We start from the raw sequence: 9,115 nt of genomic DNA, 5'->3' as shown, positions 1-9,115 counted from the left end.
TATGGTTACTCCCTGTATCGCGTAATATCTTGACTGGTACCTGCACACTCCCTCCTTGAGTTGACAGCATGCCCTCATAGTTATATGGCTTAAAAGCCTCCACACTGATAAGCCACTCACTGCTTGAAGTTACATTTCCACTGGTTGCTAAACATTCAGTTTGTTTAGTTTCAGTCTTCTCTGTAATCTGATTCTTTCCCACAATGCTCTTCGTAGTCTGTTTCACCTGGTCACCTTTCACCACCTGACCAACAGGCTTTAACAGCTGTTGATTCCGGTAACACTCTTGACTGAAGTGTCCTACTCTTCCACACTTGAAACAGACAACATTAGGTTTCTGTAACTGTCTTGAAAAATAGGATGAGGATTTTACATTAACTTGCTGGGGTGTATTACCTTGTGTACCCTTGGTAGTATCACTTGTAGGTTTCCCATTAAATTTGTTCTTGATATTTGGATGAGACTTAAAACCTGGGTGTTGCTGATTCTGGTACTTGACATTGTAATTGTGTTTGCTACTAATTATATTGTAATCTTCACTCAGTGTTGCAGCTTTGTCAAGTTTCTTAACCTCTCTCTCTCTCTCTCTCTCAAATAGGCTCTTATATGTTTGGGAATTCCCCTAAGATATTGTTCAAGAACAAGCAATTCTTCTAACTCATCAAAAGTTTTAACTTTAGTAGCTTCTAACCAACGTTTAAAACACCTTCTCACTTCATAAGCATAACCTAAGAAGGTTCCCTTCTCATCTTTTCTTAAATATCCGAATCTTTCATGGTAGTGCTCTGAGGGTCATCTGGTAAACTTGTAGCACACTGTGTTTGAATACTGCGTAGTCTTTACACTGATCAGCTGTTAAGGCTAGATAAGCACTTCTCCTTTTATCAATTAAGACACTTTGTAGCAAAACTGACCATTTATCTTCTGGCCACCCCATACCTGAAGCCACTTTCTCAAAGTGACCAAAGAACTCATCTGGAGCTTCTTCAGTAAACTTAGGGATTCATTTCTGTACTCTTACTACATCAAATACAGGGTCTTGATTACCTTGGTTAGGGTTAGACGGTGTTACAGGTAAAGTGGATCTAGCTCTTATCAATTCCATCTCCCTTTCAAACCTTACTCTTTCTCTTTCCTCTTCTGCTGCTTTTTCTTCTTCTCTTTCTTGTTTTCCCCTCTCTATTCTTTCTCTTTCAGCTTGCATTCTCTCTCTTTCACCCTGCATTTTCAGCATAATCAAATTCTCTTTTGCTTCAATGTGTCTAAGCTCTAACTCTGCATCAGTTTTCTCTTTCTTTTCTTCTTGCTTATTTATAAGATCAGCATGTGCTACATTCAACAACTCTTGAGCAAATTCTAACTCATCTTCATCAGTTATTCTACCAGAGTCTATCAATGATTCCATAGCAATACATTTTATTTGTGCCTTTACCATACTAGTAGACACATAACCACCACATGCAACTTATCAACTAACAATTCAACAGAATAAATGTAAAATAAAAAATATATGGTCACTCTCCTAGCAAAATATATCCCTAACACCACCAGCATAGACTAGAGTGATAATGTAATCTGTTCTCCCAGGTCTCTGGGCACCGTTAATACTTGTGCCAAGTATCTGGTTACTACACTTACCAATCATTAATTGTTACCTCACAACAGCCAGACACCTGAACCTTCATCTCAGGTAATAAACGACTGAATACTCCAAAGGCAACAGTGATCCCTTAAACAACTTACCAGTATTGTAGAAAATCAGACTAAGTTCATTAAAACAGGTGTGAGGTAATCCTATATGTGATCAAATTAATTAAAGGGCATCACTCCATCAACAACTTTAAAAGTCTAAGTATTTCCCTGATTTCAGAAGTCTAAGTACTTCCCTGGTTCTAACTCACTTCAAGTATATTGAAGGAAAACAGCTCACTTACCACTCTATGTTTCTACCTAAGCATAATCTAACCATACTGGTGAAAAAGAAAACACTTATAAAAATTTTAAATACAAAAATTTATTATCAAACTCAAAATTTATAAGTGAAATTTGTAATATCAGGGAAATTTACCATTACTTGAAAACAAATCAAAGTTTAATTAATTCTTGAATTAATTAAGTAAAATTAAATCAAAATTAATTTATCACAAAATTCAAGAAAATTGATCAATTAATCGAAATTTAAAAGTGTTAGGCAATAATTGAAATTTGGAAAATTAATTCACAAGTCCTAAACAATACTAAAACTAGAAAAGAATTCTAAGTAAATGCAAATTAATTTTCAAATGTTGAATTCAGTTAAATGTGCAACAATTAATAAATGAAAACAACTAAGTTAATCAAATGGTGAATGCAAATGAAAACACAGAAAAATGTGGAAAATACTCAAATTGAAAAAAGCACTAATCACACAGAATATAAATTAAAAACACACACTTCAATAGGAAAAAATGCATAAATGCACAAAAATCATCTAAATAAGAAAAATGGCCAAATGCACAAAAAATCACTTCAAATGAAACAAACACAAAACACAAAAATTTGCTATGTGTAAACATTTTAATTTGTTTCATGAAACCACTATAACTATTAGTTGCAACTCACAACATTTCACAAAAGAAAAGGTGCTGTCACACACTTGTACAATGTTTGTTCAGATTCCATGAAAAGCACTAAACAACACTAAATAACTCTAAGAAATACGAAATCTAAAATTTACGAGTGACCATTCAGTAAGTATTAAATCTATGTTAATGTAAAATCAAATATGGCGCAGAGAGAGGGAGGGGGGGAGACCTATAAACGCCAGGAATTTAAAGTCTGTAATGAATGCTTTCTTTTTGCACAGAAGCTGAACAGTGGATTTCGCACAAAACGTTTTGGGCTTGAGAAAGATGGTGCAATCTTTCTAGAAGATTCTGATATGACATAACTTTACAGAAAAATCGTAAAATCTTCACATGGTATCGGCAAAGACATACAAGTATGAAACCAGTCTTGTACACAGTATGCTCTCTACAGGTTCCAAACAGAAGTCCCTTATCAGGCATGTTGACAGGTTTCCAAAACAAAATGGAGATCTCGAGTTCCTCTAATCTCGAGGTGATGACAAGTTGTGGAAACAATTTCTAGCTTGGAATGGACAAAGTTAATCTCTCTCTATTTTCACAGTCTACGTTATATTAACTTTTACATTATGTTATGCGAAATCTAAACATGCATTTTAATACATCCTATAACTTTAAGCTAAATAAGGAATCTGAAAATGTTGCAAAACTCATATGCATTTTGAAAGTAGCAGCATATAATATATATATATATATATATATATATATATATATATATATATATATATATATATATATGAAGATAAAAGGCCCATAAAACACTATTTTAACGTTGGAACCATATATTTCGGGCACTTCCTTCTGTGCTCCTGATCACTGGTAAAATATGGACATAGGATGTCTTACAAGAGCATATATACAAAAACATATGTAGGCATGGCAGTAAGTCTCTGTTGGTGACCCAGGAAGGGTGGAAATTAAACTATTCCCCCTGGTGATTTCTGGCCTCATTAACTCCCGGCTGACGACTCGTCTGGTGGTCGGACTACATCGATGAACTAATCCTTAGGTGCTCCTCAATCAGGTGTCCAAGAACATCCAACCACCGGACGAATCGCCAGCCGGGAGTTAATGAGGCCAGATATCACCAGGAAATAGTATAATTTCCACCCTTCCTGGGTCACCAACAGAGACTTACTGCCACACCTACATATGTTTTTGTATATATGCTCTTGTAAGACATCCTATGTCCATATTTTACCAGTAATCAGGAGCATAGAAGGAAGTGCTCGAAATGTGTGGTTGCAACGTTAATATAGTGTTTTATGGGCCTTCTATCTTCATATTATACTGTTGTATTACAGGAAAAAAAAGACATTCATATAATATATATATATATATATATATATATATATATATATATATATATGTGTGTGTGTGTGTGTGTGTGTGTGTGTGTGTAGTTGATTTTATAATCTTTTGTCTGTAGTGTTGAGTGTATGTTTGTTACTAAGGTTTTGGTGATCAGCACTGTCCATAGAGGGTCTTACTTGGTCCTATATTATTTCTTTTATTATTTTTTTAATCCTCATTAGCACCATATAATGTTCTTAGTCGACTGTATAGGTCACATGCTATAAATTCCTCTATAGTTCCCAATCTGGTGCATATATTATTTAACTTGCTTCAACATTCCCCTGAGGATGGCGGGCTGCTATTGTCTGATTCTTCCATGCGGTTTATCAGTGATGTAACTTCATGTTTTTACACTATCAAATGATTTTGGGACAACTGTTCTCAAGTGAGTTTTTGTTTCACTTATGGTGCTGTTTTTTCTACTTCGTCTCGGTTTCCTTTAACCTGTATTCAACCTTCCTGATTTTTCTCTGTAGGCTATTCATTCCTGGAGATTCATTTTCAATGTAACACTTCTAGGTAGGTTCATAAAATTTACTTACCTTTTATACTGCCGTTTGCTCATTGTGTTTTTTTTAATTCTACGTTTAATTTAGTAGACATAGTGCTGATCTTAACAAACAAGGGTTTAAAAACAAATATTGTGATCTCTAATCTTTTCTTTCTGCTACTTGGGAACATTATGTCATCCACCAATACTTTGGACTAGCCTTTCCCCGGCTATCCTATTCACTCTACCTGTTGCTGAACCACTTAAATGGATCGTATATTGTTCCTTGTCTTACAATTTCTTTTATGTCAGTAGTCTCTTCCGGCCAGAGCATCTTTGCCTTTCCTTTTTCTTTCATCTTTTGTATTAGCAATTCATCTTTCCATCCGATCATTAATTCTACCCATTTCTTTAATGCAATCTTTCTTTCATGATCGTATCAATGCATAATAAATGGATTTATGAAGTGAAATATATCAATGACCAATGGGGTTATCAAAACACACTACACTCCCTATATGTCGTTTGTGCATGTAAATAGTCCACCTCATGACGGGCTCCGCTAAATACAATCACATTGACGTCGGCTGCTGTAATTTTTTTATTTATGAGTAACATTGCGTAGGTATAGTATCTGGTTACTTAATGTCATGTTAATATTTCTACTTTGACTATTATCTTTTCGTATTTACTTCCACTCTGCTTACTCCGCCAGTTGTATATTTCTAAAACCTTCTGTTGTACATACATTCCAGTTTTTCTATTATCAGGTACGTTATTATTGAAAAGAATATGATTGAGCCATTGCATTCCTGTCTTATTCCATTAGTCACATTTAGCTCTTTTTGTTCTACATTGTTAAGGCATAGACTTGTTGCACCATTTGTATATATCTTTGTTACTGCGCTTATTACCTCTGCATGCAGGGGGTATTGTAGTAGTAGCCGTAAGCTAGAGAGTTTGTCTTTAGAACGACTTCTTCGCCCATTGCAGTATATCTTTGATTGTATTTATTTATGTTATTGTCTCTTTGATGAAAATCCTTTCTATTCTCCATTTCTTTGCTCGACAGTTTGCGAAAATGCTTTCATTGTAAAACGTTTTTTCCCCGTTTATCTTCACGTCTCATTTACCTTTACCGTGTTTGGCATTGCCGTTAATTAAAAAGACCTTCAAACAATTTCATTCTTAATGTAGGTAATGAGAAATGAGATAAATGAAATGTTGGATGGGATTAAGGAGTTGCGTAATTAGTGTCACATAAGTATTTCTGAATCAAGAATGTTAACGGCTAAACAACCTAATTGATTTTCACAATACTATGCTAAAAAGAGGCATTATTTATCTCAGTCTCATTTTGTTCTGGAAAAGTAATTCTAAAGCTGTACTCTACAATGAGGTTGTTTTGATTATAGATTTATAATGTGATGAAAGAATGATCAGCGCTCTCTCTGTCAAAACTAAACAAGAGGAGAAAATTCAACACATTTCCCAGTGCGTTTTAAAATACCTCCAGTGCAAACTGCAGCACTATTATTCTTTTTCGTGAAGCCGGAACACTGAAATTAAAGCAGGTGGATGCAGAGTCTGGGTGGATGGGTGTCTGCTCGCGGTTCGTTGGCTGGTTTAGAAAGTTTAAGAAAACAACAAAAAAGTTTACGTGGGAATCTAGGACTTAGCAAGAATTTCCTTATTTCTGGCAGCCTTTATTTCAGTTTAAATATATCACAGATAATAACAAAGGAAAAACTATGACTAACTATAATAAATGATGCGGTTATACAATCATTCCCGCAGATAACACTATAAAGTAAAATAACAAAAACAACAACATTAAACACGGGGAATACTGCATTTCCTCAGTTCGTCTTATGAGCTGATGCTTCATAGCTTCAAGACTCTCCCTCAATCTGCAGTTGCCGGAAGCTCCCGGGAATTAGTATTAAGGTCCATCTGCACTTTTGTTTGCATGGCCGGCATTTAAAAATTAGGGCGAGGCCAAGGTGTGGGTTTATCTGCGACAGAAAAATAGTTGCATTCAGCACGAAGAATGAATATTAATTGACATTATTGGGTGACAATGTGTTGATACACGTGGAATTCTCTCTCTCTCACATGCATACATACACACACAAAAAACCATCACTAAATATTATTATTATTATTATTATTATTATTATTATTATTATTATTATTATTATTATTATTATTATTATTATTATTATTAAAAATATTGTAGGTATTCTTGGTAAAGAAACGAAAATTTTCCTTTTTAATTTGCGTCACTCTACAAGTGCAGAGCGTTTCAACCAAATCCTAAACCAGAGAAAATTTGCTGGAAGAGATAAATTTATAGAAAACTAAACTGCAAAGCATGCACACACTTTAAAGTCCGTGCTTTACAGGAATTCATCATATTAAGCATGTTCCAAGACGACCGTTTATGATCTTATGGAGTCCCAAGAAAAGACCTTACATAATTTCTTATGCCCATTTCTCATCAAATTACTTAGTGATTAGTTAGGAGGCTCTATCTGCAATGGTGAAAGTGGCAAAGAAATCGTTTACTTCTACTCTAGGCTGTAACTTGCATAAATAATTTATTGATTTTCTTAATGCCAATGATCATTCGAATATACTCACCAGGACACCTGCAGCAGTCGTAAGTGAGATGTTTTTTCCCTGGAGCCAAGGGTATGCAGGAACAGCATTGGCTTCGCTTCATTCTCAAGTTTAAAGAACCAGCCTGGTGGGAAGAATATGAGACAACTTTTTTATATATCTTCCAGTATATTGCAGTAGTATATATATATATATATATGTGTGTGTGTGTGTATACATATATATATATAATTGAATATAATGGCAACTTTTTACCAGATACATTTCTAATTATAATACCCGCAATGCCCTCTTAACTTCTTGAATTCTTCACACTTCTTGGATAAACTTGTCACCAGCTGTAGATCTAAGTGTAAGAATATGAAGTCACGGCTGTAACGCTGATGTACTGTTGTAGGATTCGAACTCGTGGTCAGGTCGGCAATTTGACTTCGTTCTGATACTTTGGATGCGAGCTCGAGTCCTGCTACAGGACACTAGAATTGCTTCATATTCTTGCATGTGGATCTTTGACATTGCAGAGACAAGCGCACCCAAAGAGTGGGAAGAGCTCTAGAAGTTAATTAAGAAGATTAAGAAGCATATCAACTGGAGTGACGTAACGGCTGATGTCTGGAACTCTTTCTGAAATACCGCTTTTCTATAATTCTTCTGAAATGTAGCATTGACTTCTTAACTTTTTGGGGGTTTTATGGGCGTATATGTGCACTGGTATACAAACTACAGCGCATCCATACGTAGCATGTATTTTTATTTTTTTTAACTCAGATCCTCTACACACACACACAAATATATATATATATATATATATCTTATATATATATATATATATATATTATATGTATCATACATACATATATGTATATATATTATATGTATATATATATATATAATTAATATATAATATATAGATATATATGATTATATATATATATTATTTATTATATATATATATATGCAGTGACCACATATACCAAAATTATACAAAACTGACGATATCTTACCCTAAAACTTGGCGAAGTGTCCACCAGAACCAAAAGAACAGAGAGAATCACCACCACAAGTAAAGTAATCTTCATGATGCACAGCTTCTTGTTGTCTGCGATATCTGAGGATGTAGTGACAGTCATTTGTTTAGAGTCAAGCACGCTGCTAATACCATGAACACTGCTAATAGAGAGTCAGTATTTAATATCTAATGACGAGCTTTAGATCTTTCCATCGAATTTCACATGTTATTATCACGCAGTGACTAAAGAAGTTGCGGTCAAATCGCTGAAACATTATCAAAGAAAAACCAAAATACAGACATTAAAATGTTACCATGTAAAGAAATGTGACATTGGAGATATAGTCTTAACTAATATCACGACTGATAATGTTTACCTGAGGAGTGGGCAAGTACGATGCGGGAATGGGATTGTCAGGTGATCACCTGTTTATATGTGTTCTCACTTTCCTAGTATTGTTGCCAGTTGCCGCTGTCCGCATGAATGCACTAGACCTAGAAACGCGGGGCAGGGCTGAAATGGGAAAGCTTTATTCAGGTCACAGTGACAGAATATGAGACATCGGTAACCACAACTAAACTGGTTGTATATATGCATATATCAGATAAGTTTAAAATACTGCATGTGTAATTTTATGCACAGACATTCTTAGTTTTCAATTTATATCGGGAGTGCAATGGTTCCCAGCCTGGGTTGGTTGCACCTCTATATTCCACTAGCCTTATAACCAAGGGCTCTTTTCAAGATGTTTACCGTTCCTTTGAGGGCAGAAATCTACAACTCATTTATACTTGGGCAACTTGGTATTGCCTGAAGATATTTTCTCAGATTAGAAGTTTTGAATTCCCTGAAGATATTTTCTCAGATAAGAGGTTTTAAACCATGATTGCTTAAGAATTTGCAAATCACCATGCACACTGGCTGGGTTACAGATCGATGGATACTCTGAAGGAGGAGCGTTTGAATATTAACTGCCAAATCTTACTGTCATTTTGCCTTTTGGCAGTTGTCAG

The 9,115-nt window shown here is 34.9% G+C and overlaps 1 long non-coding RNA gene across 1 annotated transcript; it reads right to left on the bottom strand.

The window, feature by feature from the left end:
- Positions 1 to 6,026: 6,026 nt before the first annotated feature.
- On the bottom strand, positions 6,027 to 8,723 carry LOC135211674 (uncharacterized). Its single transcript, XR_010313701.1, has 4 exons — positions 8,479 to 8,723; positions 8,097 to 8,200; positions 7,114 to 7,216; positions 6,027 to 6,485 (listed from the first exon to the last, which is right to left on the bottom strand). It is a non-coding gene; the product is annotated as an uncharacterized LOC135211674 (long non-coding RNA).
- Positions 8,724 to 9,115: the final 392 nt, after the last annotated feature.

Source organism: Macrobrachium nipponense, chromosome 4 (assembly GCF_015104395.2).
Source record: "Macrobrachium nipponense isolate FS-2020 chromosome 4, ASM1510439v2, whole genome shotgun sequence".
NCBI classification, from domain to species: Eukaryota; Metazoa; Arthropoda; class Malacostraca; order Decapoda; family Palaemonidae; genus Macrobrachium; species Macrobrachium nipponense.
Note: the sequence above shows the minus strand (reverse complement) of the source record. Positions and strands in the feature narration are given on the sequence as shown.